Source organism: Pleurodeles waltl, chromosome 9 (genome assembly GCF_031143425.1).
Source record: "Pleurodeles waltl isolate 20211129_DDA chromosome 9, aPleWal1.hap1.20221129, whole genome shotgun sequence".
Taxonomy (NCBI): Eukaryota; Metazoa; Chordata; class Amphibia; order Caudata; family Salamandridae; genus Pleurodeles; species Pleurodeles waltl.
In genome coordinates this window covers 1,193,779,960-1,193,799,071 of record NC_090448.1, presented here as the reverse complement: position 1 = coordinate 1,193,799,071, position 19,112 = coordinate 1,193,779,960, and the positions used below count along the sequence as shown (strand labels likewise).

The following is a 19,112-nucleotide window of genomic DNA, read 5'->3' as shown; positions in this document are numbered from 1 at the left end:
TTCTGTGCTGGTGCTGTTTCATCAGCCTAGCCACCCTTGCACCACAGTGCCAGGGAGCATGTGTTGTTGGCAGGATTGTTTTTGTGCAGGAAGAGGAATCTTCCTGTAAAACAGCATTCCTGAGAGGTGTTGTCCTCTCTTAATGTGTGGTGCAGAATGCAACACACTTAGAATGAGGAAAAAACGAGAAGAAATAAAAGTATTTCTCCTCCGTTACGCCTCACCTTGGGAAGCGTAAGGTTTTGGCACGTCCCCAGGTTTACATGGTTTTGTAAATCTGGTGAAGAGTCAAAATCCATGGGTGTTGTGCGGAAGCACCCACTGCAACGCCTATAAGGTGCCTCCTGTACGCAGAGTAAGGCAATGCAGCGATTTGCGCTGCCTTGCACCATATCAATTAGGCCATTCAAAGCCATGCAGAGTGGCTTTGTGTGGCCTCATAGATGTAAGTCCAAGGTTTGCACCACCTATGTGTCATAGAAGGTGATGCAACTGCGATGCAGGGGGCTCATAAATGTGCCCCTACGGCCTTTTATTGGAGTACTTCAAATAATTTACTGATCTTGACACAATGTATGTTTTTTTTGTATGCTAGGCCACAGGACACCTTCAAGTATATAGCTAGGTGGGGAATAGAAGGTTATGCCATACCATTCAATCACCTTTGATACAGTTAGCAAATACAGTATTCTGTTGCTTATCCCACAGCACATGGAATTTGCTAAAAGTAAGTAACTCGTGTTGTGTTTCAAAACTTAATGTAGGAGTCCCTGATTAAAAAAACATGCTAAGCCTGGCACAGAGACAATTGTGTCCAAGTAGATTTTTACATCTGTGCACATTTATAAAGACATCTTTGTCTTCAGTCAAACCCACCAATAGTGTAAAAGTTTTTTCATACCATCTCAAGTACATATTCTGTTGACTGTTATGGAAATAGAACGTTGTAATGGGAGTGAAATCCCAAGAGCCTTGTTCTGGAGATCACGTCTGCCACCGAAAATGGTGTTTGCTCCAGTTGCTCAATTTTCAATAAAGTGTATGTCAGTTCATTCTTTGGTTTAGTCCTCTGTGTGAGAGTTACAATGTAAGGTACAAAAATCTCTGAAAGATTCAGAAGCTGCCAAGGAACATGTCCAGTATGATGGATGTGAGGGAAGCTGGTTGTGACATCTGTGGTTCCCCCAGTGATCGCTAGGTTGAGTTTGGTTGATCTGGTAGAATGTGAGGGAATTCCCTTTCTTCCTCTCTGTCAGTGTTGTATCGTGACTTTAAGGAATGTGTTAGTGGAATGTAGAATTTAGTGTGCAGGCTGGCGTGGCATTTGATCACCTGGCAGTTACTCGACTGGCTGGTGAGGGGATGCTGCACAGAGCCGTTTCTCCTGCAATAAATTATCTTTACTTCTTTACTTTACTTCTTATGTTGTGCCGGAAATTTCTGCAGAAACAAAACATAAATTTGGCGACAAGTCACCAGCTTGGAGAACGGTTAGTGCAACAGAACAACGTGTGCAGTCTTCAACGTCATAAGCGGCACTTTCCCAATTATTGGACGGAACGAGTGAAGTGTTCGTTTCAGTTCGTCGGCGCACCTTTTCACGTGAGAGATTTTACGTGAAGTAATCTTGCTTTCGTGGTGGGCGCATGTGGATCAGTTGTTTTGACGCATAATTATTAACCGCGCACATTGCCTCGAGCGCATTTACCACCGCTTGAACAGTTTTTCATCATTGCGTGCACTTTTGACATGCGCTCAGCGCACGGCATTCCAGTGGAAATAGAGAATTACGCGCTACATACCGCATTTGCTTGACGAGCGCTCGAAATACACTTTGAACTGCCGGGTACTAAATTATTTAGGCTCACCCTATTCTTTCTGTCTCTCTCACGTGTTGTCTCGTATTCGTACAAGGAAGCCTTGAAAGCGACAAAGGACTACGGGGGTGATTCTAACATTGGCGGGCGGCGGAGGCCGCCCGCCAATGTTCCCCCGTCAAAATACCGCTCCGCGGTCACAAGACCGCTGAGGGTATTTTGAGATTTGCCCTGGGCTGGCGGGCGGCCGCCAAAAGGCCGCCCGCCAGCCCAGGACAAATCTACCTTCCCACGAGGACGCCGGCTCCGAATGGAGCCGGCGTAGTGGGAAGGTGCGACGGGTGCTGTTGCACCCGTCGCGTATTTCAGTGTCTGCTTTGCAGACACTGAAATATTTTGTGGGGCCCTCTTACGGGGGCCCCTGCAGTGCCCATGCCATTGGCATGGGCACTGCAGGGGCCCCGCGGCACCCCCTACCGCCATCCTGTTCCTGGCGGGAGACCCGCCAGGAACAGGATGGCGGTAGGTGGTGTCAGAATCCCCATGGCGGCGGAGCGCGCTCCGCCGCCATGGAGGATTCTGTAGGGCAGTGGTAAACCGGCGGGAGACCGCCGGTTTACCCTTTCTGGCCGCGGCTGAACCGCCGCGGTCAGAATGCCCTTGGAAGCACCGCCAGCCTGTTGGCGGTGCTCCCGTGGTCGGTGACCCTGGCGGTCACCGGCCGCCAGGGTCAGAATGACCCCCTACGTTTCCTGCAAACCCATCTACACATTTTCATAGAAAGAGGACTATAAATATGTAAATAAATAAATGAGAATAAACAAATAACAAGATATATTTTTCTTACAAACCTGTGCACAAATAATAGTATTCCATGATGAACAATTCAGCTATTATTGCACCACCAATGTTTTTAAAAGATGTGGGTTCACCTGATATTGAGTGGGAAGAGTGGATTGACATGTTTGAAAATTATTTGGAGGCATTGGATGGCCAAGGTTTCAGACCTACAAGGAAAAAATCTATTTAAATGAGTGTAATGCGCAAAGAAGGTCAACATCTGTTTAAATATTTACCGGTGATTACTAATGAGGATGGCACACACATCTAGGATGTGTTTCTGGAGGCAAAACTCAGATAAAAAAAAAGATTTTCAAAAGAGACTAGTGTTGTTATGGGTACATATAAATTCTACACACAACCTCAAAAAACGGATGAGTCTATTGATGACTTTGTCTCTAATTGAGACAACTGTCCACCAAGTGTCAGTTTTGGAGTATGACTGACGGAATGACAAGGGATCAACTTATTGTTAAGTGCAAAAGCAAGAAAATACAGGAACGATTATGGGAAACAAAGAATCCAACGCTTAAAGACGCTATTGAGATTGTGAAAGTGGTGGAGCAATCAGAATATTACATGAAAGAGATGGGGAAGAAAGACATGTAACAATGATGTCATGTTTGTCAAAAAAAAAAGAGTCACAAGAGGCTGGATTCTCTAATAATTGCGACAAATCGATGCTCAACCACAAGTCTAATACTAAAGTATGTTTCAGATGTGGCAGTAATACACACAATGCGGATGTCAAGGGTTGTAGTGCTTGGGGAAAAGAATGCAGGAAATGTGGATGCAAAGTTCATTTAGCGAAAGTGTGTAGAACTTCATCATCAAAAATAGCAATAGTACAAGATCAGTCAAACTTAGGTATTCAAGAGGAGTACGAAGAAGACAGAATTTTGTGTGTAGGCGGTCCACACTTTGACACGGGGAGACTTACCAAACCCAAAGCGAATTTCATCATTAATGAGGGAACTGTCCAACTTATGGTGGATTCAGGATCCTTGTATACCATTCTACCTAAGAATATGGTGAGTCGAGAATGGCCAGATGTCATCTTACATTCTAAGGACATAAATCCTGGTGGTTACCAACGAGAACAAATCAATAATATTGGCTACAAGGTAGCGAAGATAAGTTTTCAGGATAGGTCGGTGGAAGGCAAACTGCATGTTGCAGAGTCTGGACCTCCCATCCTAAGGTGGCAACACCAGTATGATCTTCATATTGTTATCAACCCGAGAACCCCTTCTCAGGTCATGGTTGTGGGGGATATGTCCATTGAAGACATCATTGAAGGTACAAAAGATGCCATTTCGGAAAACATTGGAACTTTGAAAGGTTATGTGCACAAAATTATACTAAAGAAAAATGCGATTCCTGTGCAACATGCCTTGAGAAGAGTTCCTATAGGGATTAGAGGAGAAGTGAAGCACCTCATTGAAGACATGATTTCCAAGGGGATTATTGAGCCTGTAGAAAGCTCTGAGTGGATTTCGCCAGTGGTTATTACTAAAAAAACAGATGGAAACTTGAGATTTTGTGTTGATTCATGCAGTTTGAATCACAACATAGTGACTGACACCTTTCCACTACCGAATATTAATGAAATGCTGTTGTTTTTTCAGTAAACTTGATTTGAAAAGTGCCTACCATCAGATGAAACTACATCAGGATTCAAAAAAACTCACAGATTTCATAACGTCAGAAGGTACTTTTCAATTTAACAGAATGCCTTTTGGGTTATTGTCAGCTGCAAGTGTATTCCAGAGGATGTTGTCTGTTGTCTTCAAAGGTGTGAACAATGTTATGTTTTTCCAAGATTATATTCTTGTATTTGGTGAAACAATTCAAAGTCATAATGTTGCATTGAAACAAGTGTTTGACAAACTCAAGGCACCAGGTCTGACTCTCAGGAAAGAAAAATGTAAGTTTTTGGTGGAAGAGATTGACTATTTGGGGCATACACTTTCTAAGGAAGGTGTAAGGCCAAAAAAAGACTTAAGAGCCATCAAAGATGCTCCTCCACCAAATAACAATAATCAGTTGAGGTCATTTATGGGCCTCATAAAATATTATTCAAAATGTATTCAGAACTTCGCTGAAAAAACTGATGATTTGAGAAAGTTACTAAAGAAAAGCAATAGTTTTGTATGGGGTGATGAACAAGAACTGTGTTTCAATGTTATCAAGGAAGAATTATATAATGTTGGTGTGCTGGTACCATTTAATGTAAATCTTAAACCGTTATCACAGTGGATGCAAGTGCTGTAGGATTAGGAGCTATGTTATCTCAAAATCACACTGGAGGAGAAAGGACAGTGGCGTTTGCGTCAAGAACTCTCACTCCCAGCGAACAGAACTATTCAGTCATTGAGAGAGAGCCTTGGCAGCTGCTTAGGCGTTAGAATACTTCTGCACTTATATTTGGGGTATGACAATTATTTTACGCACAGATCATAAATCTTTGATCAAGGTTCTAGCACCAGGTGGTGCGGGTAAAGGGTCTGCAAGGCTAGCTAGATTGGCCTCACGCCTGCAAGAGTACATGTATGTAGTAGAACACATTTCAGGATGGCGTAATGTGCAAGCAGATTGTTTGTCACGCATGCCCATTCAGGATATGGATGTGGTGAATCTGGAGAGTGAGGGAAGAGAAGATGTGGTAGCAAGTATGTAAGATGCTTATGTGTGTATGCGAGGCGCTATTTCAAAAGACAAATGGTTGTCAAGTATGAAGGACCATGCTGTTTTGAGCCAGGTTGTAGATTTGGTAAGGTGCGGTGCTAAAAGAGAGAGTTGTGTGAGTACATCTATGCGTCCGTATTTAAAGGTATTGGCTGAATTGTCTATATGTGAAAATGAGATGTTGATGAGAGCAATCAGCCAAAATAATCACCAGTAAAAGAATAAAATAAAAAGACACATCCAAGTTAAATAGATATCACTAAATATTTTACAGATTCACTACAATTCAACTATTAGTCATCCTAAAAATATAAATTTGTCTATACATACATAGGCACTCTTGAGGGAATATTTCCTAAAGTAGACAATTTTCACAAACATTAAAGTATGTACGCTCTTCTTATGGCAAGGACAGCAATAATATAGCTGAGCACTGCAGAGCAAATATCAAGCTCTGCAAGTAAATTAACCCCTCCTTATAAGATGAAAACATTTTATTAAAAAAAATGTGATGTAGGAATTTCAATCTCGATGAAACACATAATGTGCAAAATAACAAAGTGCGGGGTAGACTGTTCTGCGAGCCCATTGCAGGGGCAGAGTGGTAGAGATGTGTGCGAGGTACCACATACCGGGAAGGCCGCCAGATGGTGGAGCATACCAAGCCTTAGCCTGGTAAGATAAAATCTATGTTCCGGTTTGACTGTCCATTACAAATATGGCTCTAAACTAGGAGTTGTGCAAATTTGCACGTACCTTATGCCTGTAGGCATATCTAAAATGACAGTCAGTCTGAAGTCCTCTTTGGCAGAATAATAAAGCTGCATTAGTTTTGCTTTACAATTACTGACAATGTTCTCTGGATTATCAAATAGGTGCCTACAACCTTTATTGTAAAAAGTGTGTTTTATATATGTCAGCCAGTCAATCAACACTTCTCTGAAGAATTGGGCCTGGGGATGTAGGAAAGTACCATCTTGCCTGGCATGTTACCCCCATATTTCGCTGTATATATGTTGTTTTAGTCTATGTGTAACTGGGACCCTGCCAGGCAGGGCCCCAGTGCTCATACGTATGTGCCCTGTATGTGTTCCCTGTGTGATGCCTAACTGTCTCACTGAGGCTCTGCTAACCAGAACCTCAGTGGCTATGCTCTCTCTGCTTTCCAAATTTGTCACTTAACAGGCTAGTGACTACATTTACCAATTCACATTGGCATACTGGTACACCCATATAATTCCCTAGTATATGGTACTGAGGCATGAAACTGGACAAAGGAAAGGGGAGTGACCACTCCCCTGACCTGCACCTCCACTGTGTCCCAGACCTCTGCCATCTTGGAAACAGAGGTGTTTGTGGCACACTGGACTGCTCTGAGTGGTCAGTGCCAGCAGGTGACGTCAGAGGCTCCTTCTGATAGGCTCTTACCTCTCTTGGTAGCCAATCCTCCTTCCTTGGTAGCCAAACCTCCTTTTCTGGCTATTTAGGGTCTCTGCTTTGGGGAATTCTTTAAATAACGAATGCAAGAGCTCACCAGAGTTCTTCTGCATCTCCCTCTTCACCTTCTGCCAAAGGATCGACCGCTGACTGCTCAGGACGCCTGCAAAACCGCAATAAAGTAGCAAGACGACTACTAGCAACCTTGTATCGCTTCATCCTTCCGGCTTTCTCGACTGTTTCCAGGTGGTGGATGCTCTGGGGGTAGCCTGCCTCCTCTCTGCACCAGGAGCTCTGAAGAAATCTTCAGTGGGTCGACGGAATCTTCCCCCTGCAACCGCAGGCACCAAAAGACTGCATCACTGGTCCTCTGGGTCCCCTCTCAGCACGACAAGCGTGGTCCCTGGAACTCAGCAACTCTGTCCAGGTGACTCCCACAGTGCAGTGACTTCATTTTCTAAGCTTTCGCGGACCCCCTGAGAAGACGAGTGAAGCTCCTACAGTACCACTAGTGTCACTTGCACAATATCATAAGAAAACACAATACACAGATATACTAAAAATAAAGGTACTTTATTTTTATGACAATATGCCAAAGTATCTCAGTGAGTACCCTCAGTATGAGGATAGCAAATATACACAAGATATATGTACACAATACCAAAAATATGCAGTATAGTCTTAGAAAACAGTGCAAACAATGTATAGTTACAATAGGATGCAATGGGGACACATAGGGATAGGGGCAACACAAACCATATACTCCAAAAGTGGAATGCGAACCACGAATGGACCCCAAACCTATGTGACCTTGTAAAGGGTCGCTGGGACTGTAAGAAAACAGTTAGGGTTAGAAAAATAGCCCACCCCAAGACCCTGAAAAGTGAGTGCAAAGTGCACTAAAGTTCCCCAAAGGACAAAGAAGTCGTGATAGGGGAATACTGCAGGAAAGACACAAACCAGCAATGCAACAACGATCGATTTCCAGTCGAGGGTACCTGTGGAACAAGGGGACCAAGTCCAAAAGTCACAAGCAAGTCGGAGATGGGCAGATGCCCAGGAAATGCCAGCTGTGGGTGCAAAGAAGCTGCTACTAGGCAGTAGAAGCTGAGGATTCTGCAAGAACGACAAGGGCTAGAAACTTCCCCTTTGGAGGATGGATGTCCCACGTCGTGAAGAGTCGTGCAGAAGTGTTTTCCCGCCGAAAGACCGCCAACAAGCCTTGCTAGCTGCAAATCGTGCGGTTAGGGTTTTTGGATGCTGCTGTGTCCCAGGAGGGACCAGGATGTCGCTAATTGCGTCTGGGGACAGAGGGGGGCGTCGAGCAAGACAAGGAGCCCTCTCAGAAGCAGGCAGCACCCGCAGAAGTGCCGGAACAGGCACTACGAAGAGGAGTGAAACAGTGCTCACCCGAAGTTGCACAAAGGAGTCCCACGCCGCCGGAGACCAACTTAGAAAGTCGTGCAATGCAGGTTAGAGTGCCGTGGACCCAGGCTTGGCTGCGCACAAAGGATTTCCGTCGGAAGTGCACAGAGGCCGGAGTAGCTGCAAAAGTCGCGGTTCCCAGCAATGCAGTCTGGCGTGGGGAGGCAAGGACTTACCTCCACCAAACTTGGACTGAAGAGTCACTGGACTGTGGGAGTCACTTGGACAGAGTTTCTGGATTCAAGGGACCTCGCTCGTTGTGCTGAGAGGAGACCCAGGGTACCGGTGATGCAGTTCTTTGGTGCCTGCGGTAGCAGGGGGAAGATTCCGTCAACCCACGGGAGATTTCTTCAGAGCTTCTAGTGCAGAGAGGAGGCAGACTACCCCCACAGCATGCACCACCAGGAAAACAGTCGAGAAGGCGGCAGGATCATCGTTACAGAGTTGCAGTAGTCGTCTTCGCTACTTTGTTGCAGTTTTGCAGGCTTCCAGCGCGGTCAGCAGTCGATTCCTTGGCAGAAGGTGAAGAGAGAGATGCGGAGGAACTCTGATGAGCTCTTGCATTCGTTATCTAAGGAAATCCCCAAAGCAGAGACCCTAAATAGCCAGAAAAGAGGGTTTGGCTACCTAGGAGAGAGGATAGGCTAGCAACACCTGAAGGAGCCTATCAGAAGGAGTCTCTGACGTCACCTGCTGGCCCTGGCCACTCAGAGCAGTCCAGTGTGCCAGCAGCACCTCTGTTTCCAAGATGGCAGAGGTCTGGAGCACACTGGAGGAGCTCTGGGCACCTCCCAGGGGAGGTGCAGGTCAGGGGAGTGGTCACTCCCCTTCCCTTTGTCCAGTTTCGCGCCAGAGCAGGGCTGAGGGGTCCCTGAACCGGTGTAGACTGGCTTATGCAGAAATGGGCACCATCTGTGCTCATGAAAGCATTTCCAGAGGCTGGGGGAGGCTACTCCTCCCCGCCTTAACACCTTTTTCCAAAGGGAGAGGGTGTAACACCCTCTCTCTGAGGAAGTCCTTTGTTCTGCCATCCTGGGCCAAGCCTGGCTGGACCCCAGGAGGGCAGAAACCTGTCTGAGGGGTTGGCAGCAGCTGCAGTGAAACCCCTGAAAAGGCAGTTTGGCAGTACCCGGGTCTGAGCTACAGACCCGTGGGATCATGGGATTGTGCCAACAATGCCAGGATGGCATAGAGGGGGCAATTCCATGATCATAGACATGTTACATGGCCATATTCGGAGTTACCATTGTGAAGCTACACATAGGTAGTGACCTATGTGTAGTGCACACGTGTAATGGTGTCCCCGCACTCACAAAGTCCGGGGAATTTGCCCTGAACAATGTGGGGGCACCTTGGCTAGTGCCAGGGTGCCCACACACTAAGTAACTTTGCACCTAACCTTTAGCAAGTAAAGGATAGACATATAGGTGACTTATAAGTTACTTAAGTGCAGTGGTGAATGGCTGTGAAATAACGTGGACGTTATTTCACTCAGGCTGCAGTGGCAGGCCTGTGTAAGAATTGTCAGAGCTCCCTATGGATGGCAAAAGAAATGCTGCAGCCCATAGGGATCTCCTGGAACCCCAATACCCTGGGTACCTCAGTACCATATACTAGGGAATTATAAGGGTGTTCCAGTATGCCAATGTGAATTGGTGAAATTGGTCACTAGCCTGTTAGTGACAATTTGGAAAGAAATGAGAGAGCATAACCACTGAGGTTCTGGATAGCAGAGCCTCAGTGAGACAGTTAGTCATAACACAGGTAACACTTTCAGGCACACTTATGAGCACTGGGGCCCTGGCTGGCAGGGTCCCAGTGACACATACAACTAAAACAACATATATACAGTGAAATATGGGGGTAACATGCCAGGCAAGATGGTACTTTCCTACAAGCGCCGGCTAACGTCATTCCTTAAATAAGATGCCTGCATGGTGCGTAGGAATGGCGTTAGCTGGCGGAAAATATTTGGACGCAAACCAGCGCCGGCGCTGGTTTGTGTCAAAAAGTATAAATATGGGCCCAAGTTTTGAAATTCCAGTATGATCCCTGGCCTTAAAGTACGTCAGACCGGATGAATAATCCAGACATGTTTCGTCCCTCAGTGGTGTTTCTTGTGTCACTCTCAGTCCACTCTGTCCAGCGCGAGACTGTGCCAACAGCCTTTAGAAACCTGAGTGATGTGGAGGATATAGAACTCCTTGTAAGCTCGAGTCACTGAGTGAGTCAAGAGGTAAATGAATACCAAGGTCACCACTAGGCCAGTTTAGCCGAACCACTAACCTTGTTAAGCTAAGCCAACTAGTAGTACATGCACAAATCTCCCCCAGCTCCCCCCACCCACCAAAAATTTGAAACTGACTGAGTGCATTTATCAAATACAACTTGTGGTGTCACGGATGGAATGAAAGACATTTCTGGGAATATTTTAAGGCTAGTTTTGCATGGTGAAGAGATGCTCTAGAAGTGCGGTAATTTTATTTAGAGCTGCTCTTCCCGCTCTACCTGAACAGGCCCTCAAGTAGGGGTGCCCTCCTTCTAGAGACCTCAGGCTGTCTGACCCACAGGCAGCGTAGATTGCTCGAAGGAACCACTCCCTGGATATGTAGAGTGACTGATTTATCCCAATTAACTGCTAGCCCAGCTGCTTCTACCAAGATATTCAGAATATGCTTCAGTCTTTGCCTCTCCCCTTTGATAATGCAGGAAGGGGAGTATATCTACTGCGTAAAGCAATGCTCCATCCCGTTCTTGTCCCAGTGAAAGCCCTGTGCTCGAGCATGATGTCTAATCCTTATGGCAAGGTGCTCGGAAGCAAGGACAACAAGCAGTGAAAAGTGGACATCCCTGCCTCGTGTCTCTTCCTCTGGGAAAAGGAAGCAGATTATTCTCTACTGACCTGGACTCTGGCCCAGGGATCTTAACAAGGGACTCTACTAAGAGTCAAAAGTGAGGGCTGACAATCTTCTGGAGAGCCTGGAAGAGGAACCTCTGGTTTGAGGATCCCAATGCCTTCTTGAAGTCCACTAGGATCAGGGCACTAGGGGCTGTGAACATGTCATTTGCACTCAATAATTCAGTACTCCACAACTCAGGCTTGTTCTGTTCTGGCCAGTGTGGCTAAGTAAAGAGATAATCTTAAACAGTTACCAGCCTATTTGCCAATACTTTTCCAACGATGTTGGTGAAAAGATGCAGGTTAATCTGTGGGCTTCCCTGGCTCTTGCAGGATCTCAGTGCTGCTGCCCTGTAAGTCTTCATCTAAGGTTTCATTAAACAGAGGAGTTATGCTCTGCAGGGATGCAGTAGAAGGAAGTCTTTTAAAAAACTTCATTGGAAGGATATTAGGGTCCGGCATCCCCACAGATTTCATGTTGGAAACAGCCTCTAGAGTGTCGTCTGTTTAGTGGGAGATCTAGCAATTTATGGTCATCATCGGAAAGCGATGGAGGTGGTAACTCCTAGTTTAGCGGCCTCCTGGTCTTGTGTCAGTCAGTGGGCAGGTGGGGAGAAAGTCCCTATACTGGCTGCACAGTGTGGCCGCTGGTTCTTGTATCTGCAGTGCTATTATTACTACCCATCAGTCACGGACCGACGTAACTAATACAGTTTCCAGCTTTGTTTGCGAATAAATTTAGAATTTTGCCCATTTTGTGATCTACCTTGTCAACACACCTCTGCAAAACTAATCAGGCTGTCTGGCCACGTCTAACGCCAGGTGATTTAGTCAGCAGCCGCGGCCCGTCCTTTAGAGCGGAGGGGCCACGCCCCCCACCTTTTGCCCCTCATGAAGATTGCCTGTCACGCTCAGCAAAGGTCAGCCTGACAGACACTCTTCATGTTCAGATAAGGCAGCCACGAGTGAGATGTGCGATTTGTGCATTCTTCTGGCTGTCTGAGCTGAACTTTGCTGGGCTGAAGCAGTCACAGCTCCTGTGGGCTTGGCCTCCTCAGCTCAGCAAAGGTCCATCGAGGCCCTCCCCCCGGGTGACGAGGGAAGCGTTACCCTTTGCCTTCGACCTGGGCGCTTCAGGTTTAAGCCCTGAAGCGCACAGGGCGACTGTCAATCAGTGACACCTTGTTACTGAGTGGGGAGGGGTCAGCAGTCTCACTGACCCCATCCCACACTGTGACGAAGTTGGGACTGCAGCAGAAGAGAAGGCAGCAGTCCCAGCCCTCCTGGGACCTCTGAGGCTGAAGGTAAGTGTGTGTGTATGGGTGAAGGTAGGTGTGTATGCGTGTGTGTTTTTTAAATGAATGTTTGGTGCATGTATGTTTGAATGTTGATGAGTGTTGTGAATGGATGTGTGGGCGTGTGTGAATGAATGAGTGTGAGTGTGCTGCCCGCCCCCTCCCTTCTAAAATTAGTTAGTCAGTCTGGCAGATTCCAGGTGATGTGCTGTTGTGGCAACACAAAAGGATGATGGACGGAGTGCTGAACAATGAAAACACTCACCCCCAGTCACAGATCTGGGTTTAATTAATCGTTCTTTTGCTCACCATGCCACCCAAGTTTGGCCCAGCCATATGCAAATCAGTCTTGGCCCTGTTCCTCAAGGGAACAGTCCAGCCAAAACTGCCAAGCTAGGTCCTCCCTGGACCGGAAACAAGCATCCTGGGACCGGTTTCAGGGTATCACTCTTCATCGGCCAGGCTAGCTTGAATCCAGTGGCACAGTGAGCAAGGGACCTACGTCTGGGCATACCCTTCCCACTTAGGGCAACTTTAGCAACACAAGAGGATGATGGACAGAGTGCTGAACAATGCAAACACTCACCCCAGTCACAGATCTGGGTTTAATCCATCATTCTTTTGCTCACCATGCCACTCCAGTTTGGACCCAGCCATATGCAAATCAGTCTTGACCCTGTTCCTCAAGAGAACAGTCCAGCCCGAACTGCCAAGTCAGGTCCTCCCTGGACCAGAAACAAGCATCCTGGGACCAGTTTCAGAGTATCACCCTTCATCAGCCAGGCTAGCTTAAATCCAGTGGCACAGTGAGCAAGGGACCTACGTCTGGGCATACCCTTCCCACTTAGGGCAACTTTAGCAACACAAAAGGATGATGGATGGAGTGCTGAACAATGCAAACACTCACCCCCAGTCCCAGATCTGGGTTTAATCCATCGTTCTTTTGCTCACCATGCCACCCTAGTTTGGCCCAGCCATATGCAAATCAGTCTTGACCCTGTTCCTCAAGGGAACAGTCCAGCCCGAACTGCCAAACCAGGTCCTCCCTAAACCGGAAACAAGCATCCTGGGACCTGTTTTAGGGTAACACCCTTCATCAGCCAGGCTAGCTTGAATCCAGTGGCACAGTGAGCAAGGGACCCACGTCTGGGCTTACCCTTCCCACTTAAGGCAACTTTAGCAACACAAAAGGATGGTGGACGGAGTGCTGAACAATGCAAACACTCACCCCCAGTCACCGATCTGGGTTTAATCCATCGTTCTTTTGCTCACCATGCTACCCCAGTTTGGACCCAGCCTTATGCAAATCAGTCTTGACCCTGTTCCTCAAGGGAACAGTCCAGCCCGAACTGCCAAGCCAGGTCCTCCCTGGACCGGAAACAAGCATCCTGGGACCGGTTTTAGGGTAACACCCTTCATCAGCCAGGCTAGCTTGAATCGAGTGGCACAGTGAGCAAGGGACCCATGTCAGGGCATACCCTTCCCACTTAGGGCAACTTTAGCAACACAAAAGGATGATGGATGGAGTGCTGAACAATGCATACACTCACCCCCAGTCACAGATCTGGGTTTAATCCATCGTTGTTTTGCTCACCATGCCACTCCAGTTTGGACCCAGCCATATGCAAATTAGTCTTGACCCTGTTCCTCAAGGGAACAGTCCAGCCCGAACTGCCAAGCCAGGTCCTCTCTGGACCAGAAACAAGCATCCTGGGACCAGTTTCAGGGTATCACCCTTCATCAGCCAGGCTAGCTTAAATCCAGTGGCACAGTGAGCAAGGGACCTACGTCTGGGTATACCCTTCCCACTTAAGGCAACTTTAGAACACAAAAGGATGATGGACGGAGTGCTGAACAATGCAAACACTCACCACCAGTTACAGATCTGGGTTTAATCTATTGTTCTTTTGCTCACCATGCCACCCCAGTTTGGACCCAGCCATATGTAAATCAGTCTTGACCCTGTTCCTCAAGGGAACAGTCCAGCCCGAACTGCCAAGCCAGGTCCTCCCTGGACCGGAAACAAGCATCCTGGGACTGGTTTCAGGGTAACACCCTTCATCAACCAGGCTAGCTTGAATCCAGTGGCACAGAGAGCAAGGGACCCACGTCTAGCTGTTTGGGCTGGCAGCGGTATGCCCAGACGTGGGTCCCTTGGTCGCTGCACCACTGGATTCAAGGTAGCCTGGCTGACGAAGCGTGATACCCTGAAACCGGTCCCAGGATGCTTGCTTCCTGTCTAGGGAGGACCTGGCCTAGCAGTTCGGGCTGGACTGTTCTCATGGGGAACAGGGTCAAGACTGATTTGCATATAACTGTGTCCAAACTGGGGTGACGTGGCGAGCAAAATAACGATGGATTAAACCCAGATCTGTGACTGGGGGTGAGTGTTTGAAAAGTTTCAACACTCCGTCCATCATTTTATTTTGTGATGTTGCAATGTGCTGTTGTGGTAGGCTTACTTGAGATAGAAACTTGTTGCAGTGCCAGCAGCCCGTTTACAGTTCTGTTCTGGATTCTTCCCTTCTTTTCTTACGCAAATATGTCATTGCTCTTTGCTAACTCACAGCCTTGATGGCATCCCACAGTGTGCGGGGGATGAGACTGAAGATATATTTGGCTTGAACTACGATTCAGATAGTGAAAGAAGTCATTAACAGTTAGGCATTCAGGCCCATATTTATGGGTTTTTGGTGCAGGGCAGTGGTGCGCAACAAGTCACCTTGCTGCCCTGTGTCAAAAGGAAAACGCAGGACTGTGCTATATCTATGTAATTTGACAAATTCAAGTCCTTTCCCCCTGCGCTGGCGCCGTTTTGACTGCCTAGCGCCAATGCAGGCACCCTGGCACCATGGTGCAAAGTGTCTGCATTGCATGCAGGATTGTTTTTTGTGCAGGAAGGGGCACCTTCCTGCATAAATACGATCCTGAGAGGCATTTTCCTCTTTCTATGTGGGCTGCAGAATACAGCACACACTGGGAGAGGAACCAAACATTTGCAATCAATAGGTCTGACATTTGCTTGAGTTAGACCTATTGGCATTGTAAATTCATAACTGGACTTTTTTGACACATAGATTGGTCAACCCTGCCTCATAATTTCATCTTTTCCTGCCATAGAATTTCATTATCCCTGCATATCACTAAAGCACTTCCATTTACCTTATTCCTCTGTCTGCAGCAAAAAATTAAAATGTTGCAATTTCAAATCTGTCATGCTAATTCCAATAGAATACCACGTTCACCACCTGACCACCATCAGAGGCGCTGGCTGGCTAACCCAGATCCCTAAAAAAGACACAAGACAGCCACAGAGGAGAAATAAACTAGTAGAGTCACCCAAACATATCAAGAGTGTTCAAACAGTCATGGTGTGGTAAGGATGTTAAGTTGTCCTGAATCACGGTCCTAATTGTAATGAGAGAGTATTGATACATATACAATTATCATATAAACCTTTATCTGAAATAGACTTTTGGCATCAGACTTTAATGCCCAAAACAGCCCCTAGAGGGCACCATAACAAAAATATAATTTGTAAGAAACGGGGTCATGTAACCATAATGTTAGCCCCTAGAGGACATACCCCCATGGAAAGAAACAGGAGAAAGTAATGCAGTGAAACCATATATTTATCCCCTAGAGAGTATTTTAGGGCTAGCAGGCCTACTGCAATTATATTACAAACAAGCATTTTAGTATGTTGATATGACTGTAACGCTTTGAAGAGCCCCTAGGGGACACCACAATGAAAATAGTATTTGTAAAAAAACATATTCATGTAAATATATAGTTAGCCCCTAGAGGGCATAACCACACAAAAAGAAAATGGCAATAAATAATACAGTGTAATGAGGTATTTAGCCCCTATAGGACGTAGTGCATTATACATTTTCAAGGATAGCAGGCCTATAGCGATGATATTACAAACAAAGCCCTTAAAACGCAAGCTACTCAGCCGTAAAATAAAAGAAAATTTCCAGGCATGAAAGCACTTAAAAAGACACTGCATGGTGGGAGAGTTTATTATTTAGGGTTCCCCACTAACCTAGTATGGGGAACCAGGAATGTCCTAGACAGAAAGGGTGTGTTGTGCCCTAGGATCACCTCATGCTGAGCTATGAGCAAAAATGTTTTGTAAAAGTAATGCCCTACAAAGAATTATGGGGCGAATTTCCCAAGTGAAGTGAATATTGTAGTATCGGCTTTCCTGCTGTGCCAAGAGAGCTGCTTTCGCTTTGAGGATTTCTGTTTTACTAAAGCATTTACAAATTTCAAGTGCTGTAAGGGGAGAGCAACAATAATCTGGAACATTGATAGGTGACGCGCACGGCAAACACTGAACACGCACACTGAGGATGCCGAAGGAGCACCGGAGCTCTGGAGAACCTGGGACCCAACTCGGTCCGTCCAGTGCAGCCAAACCACGGGCACAGTTTTGTGTCCCCCTCCCCAGACTCTGTTAACACCCCAGTCCCATGATGACCTCCATCCTCCTCCCCCTCCCCATCTTCCTGGCTGCAACCCTCGCCTTGCGACTCCCTGAGCGGCCTCTGCAAAAAAGTTGTGTTAATTGCGGAACCACAGGATGCTAGGGGTTGCCGTCCCAGCTGCTACGCTACTCTCATCGGCACCGGAGCCACAGACATAGACACAGTGTGCGGTCAGTGGAGCAGGTGGGCAGGGGAGGCAGCAGGGGGGATTGCAGGAGAGAGTGAGGTTGGGGGATGCCAGTTGGTGAGCCCGGGCCCCTCGGGCTAGCGGATCCACACAGTGGCTCATTGAGCCTTGGAGGAATAGGGTGCAGCAGGGAAGAAGCAGGGGGTGAAGGAGGAGTGAAGTAGTCACACTGGCCCCCATCAACCTGTGGTTTGCAGTCTGAGGTTGGTGGGCTGTGGCCCTTCACTTCTCTCACAACCTCCGCCCACGGCTGCACTAAGTTGATCAAATGCCCAAGACCCTCCCAAGATCTCACCCAAACGCAGATAAGCCACACTAATCCAAAAATCCTGAAATTGCAAGCTCCCAGAAGCCATCCACCGACCACCCATCGACCTCAGCACATCCATCAGAACACCCATCAGAAATCAGCACAGACTGCGTGCTCGTGCCCCACCTGGCCACCACAAGTCATTGAGGGAGGTGAGACAGCCCACCCCCATCAGAGCTCAGCACAAACTGCACGCTCGTACTCTTCCTGACCACCAGGAGAAATCCAGGGAGATGAGGCGGCGCCACCCCTTCAGAACTCAGCACAGGTTACATGCTTGTGCCTCTCCCGACCACTGGGGAATGTCAGGAGGTGGTGAGGTGGCGCAGCCCCAGCAAGAAGACATGCTGACGCAAGACGCAGTTAAGTCCACAAACCAGACCTCAATACTTCCACACTCCTAAGGACTTTCAAACCTCTAGCCTGCCAGATTTTCAGACACCCAGAATTTCAACAACAACTCCATTCACGCTCCAGGCCATGCTAGGCCGCAAGCTTGTGCCCCTCCACCATTCTATCAGTGCAAGCTGTAGACCAGCTGACCAGGAGGTGTGGAGGCACTTTGAATCAGCTGGAGACAGAGCCTAGAGCCCGACGTCCAGAGCACAAACTACAGACCAGACGGGAGCAAAAGGTGCAGTGGGATAGTGTTGCAACCTAGACGCTCATAGTGTGAGAGGAGAGAGGTACCAAGCTCCCTTGCTGGCCCTCACAGTCCTAGTTGGAGATGCCAAAAAGGAAATACAATATTCGCCGGCAAGGGAAGGGAGACTGCTCAAGCCCGCAACCTAAATGCATGGTGGTGGAGCACTTTACCGCCACTGGCTGCTAGTGCGCTTGACGGAAGTCGCAGGAAGTAGAAGAGACCCCCCCCCAGACCACATAGTAACACAGGTCTGACCCGAAGAAAATGACTCCATGATCTGATTCCTCTGCAGAGGGTCCATAGTAGGGCAAGCTCCTGCAGGGCCACACGTAATGGAGGCATCTGTCGTCCAACCCAGCGATTGGGGGCCCAGTCCTGCACATGGCACTGCCTCAGCAGAGCCACTCATAGGGGGTCCTAAAGTGCAAAGATCACTCTCATGCCACGTGTTAACAGTTGGTCATCAGGATCCCCATAACTTTCGCAGTTCTCTCACTCAAGCAGGGACTGCACCATCGCCACCTCTGAACAGAGAGTTCACTACAACTGAAGACAATGCCTCTCAGCAATTAAATCCACCCACGGCCTGCTCCCCCGACTTGGGGGTTTGATTTCAAATGCACAGGATGACAACCATCGCCCAAGTAGTCCAAGAGCTTGAGTGGTCTCCGGTACATGGGCAGACAGTGGCAGCATCTAACTCCTTAGAGACATCTCATATACTCAAGGAAGAAACAAAAATCGTGACCACCAACCAGGGCAGAACGTGTCTCACAGGCCCGGAGCTCAGGGCACTGTCCTAACAGTTCCTCAACAGCACTGAGGAGCAGATTGACAGAACACTCAGCCACACTACAACAACAATGATGCACTTGGGAGAGGATGGGGCAGATCAACTCCTGGGTGCACCACAGGTACACGAGCTGGCGGCGATCAGAGCCTCGCAGGACACCATGGCAAGGGCACTTCTCTGGCAACTAGACTTGATTCAGTCCCTGGCCACACACCTACTCGAAATCAGAGCAAAGGTAACGTACATTGAGAGTTACTTCACCGCAAAAAAGGGAGCACAATG

General features: G+C 47.6%; 1 protein-coding gene across 1 annotated transcript in view; it reads left to right on the top strand.

The window, feature by feature from the left end:
• The first annotated feature begins 4,348 nt into the window (after positions 1-4,348).
• FSIP1 (fibrous sheath interacting protein 1) overlaps positions 4,349-19,112 on the top strand; it is a 577,935-nt gene continuing 563,171 nt past the window's right edge. Inside the window, exon 1 of the mRNA XM_069209159.1 lies at positions 4,349-4,368. The gene's annotated coding sequence lies outside the window, so the exon portion shown is untranslated. The remainder of the gene's footprint in view (positions 4,369-19,112) is intronic.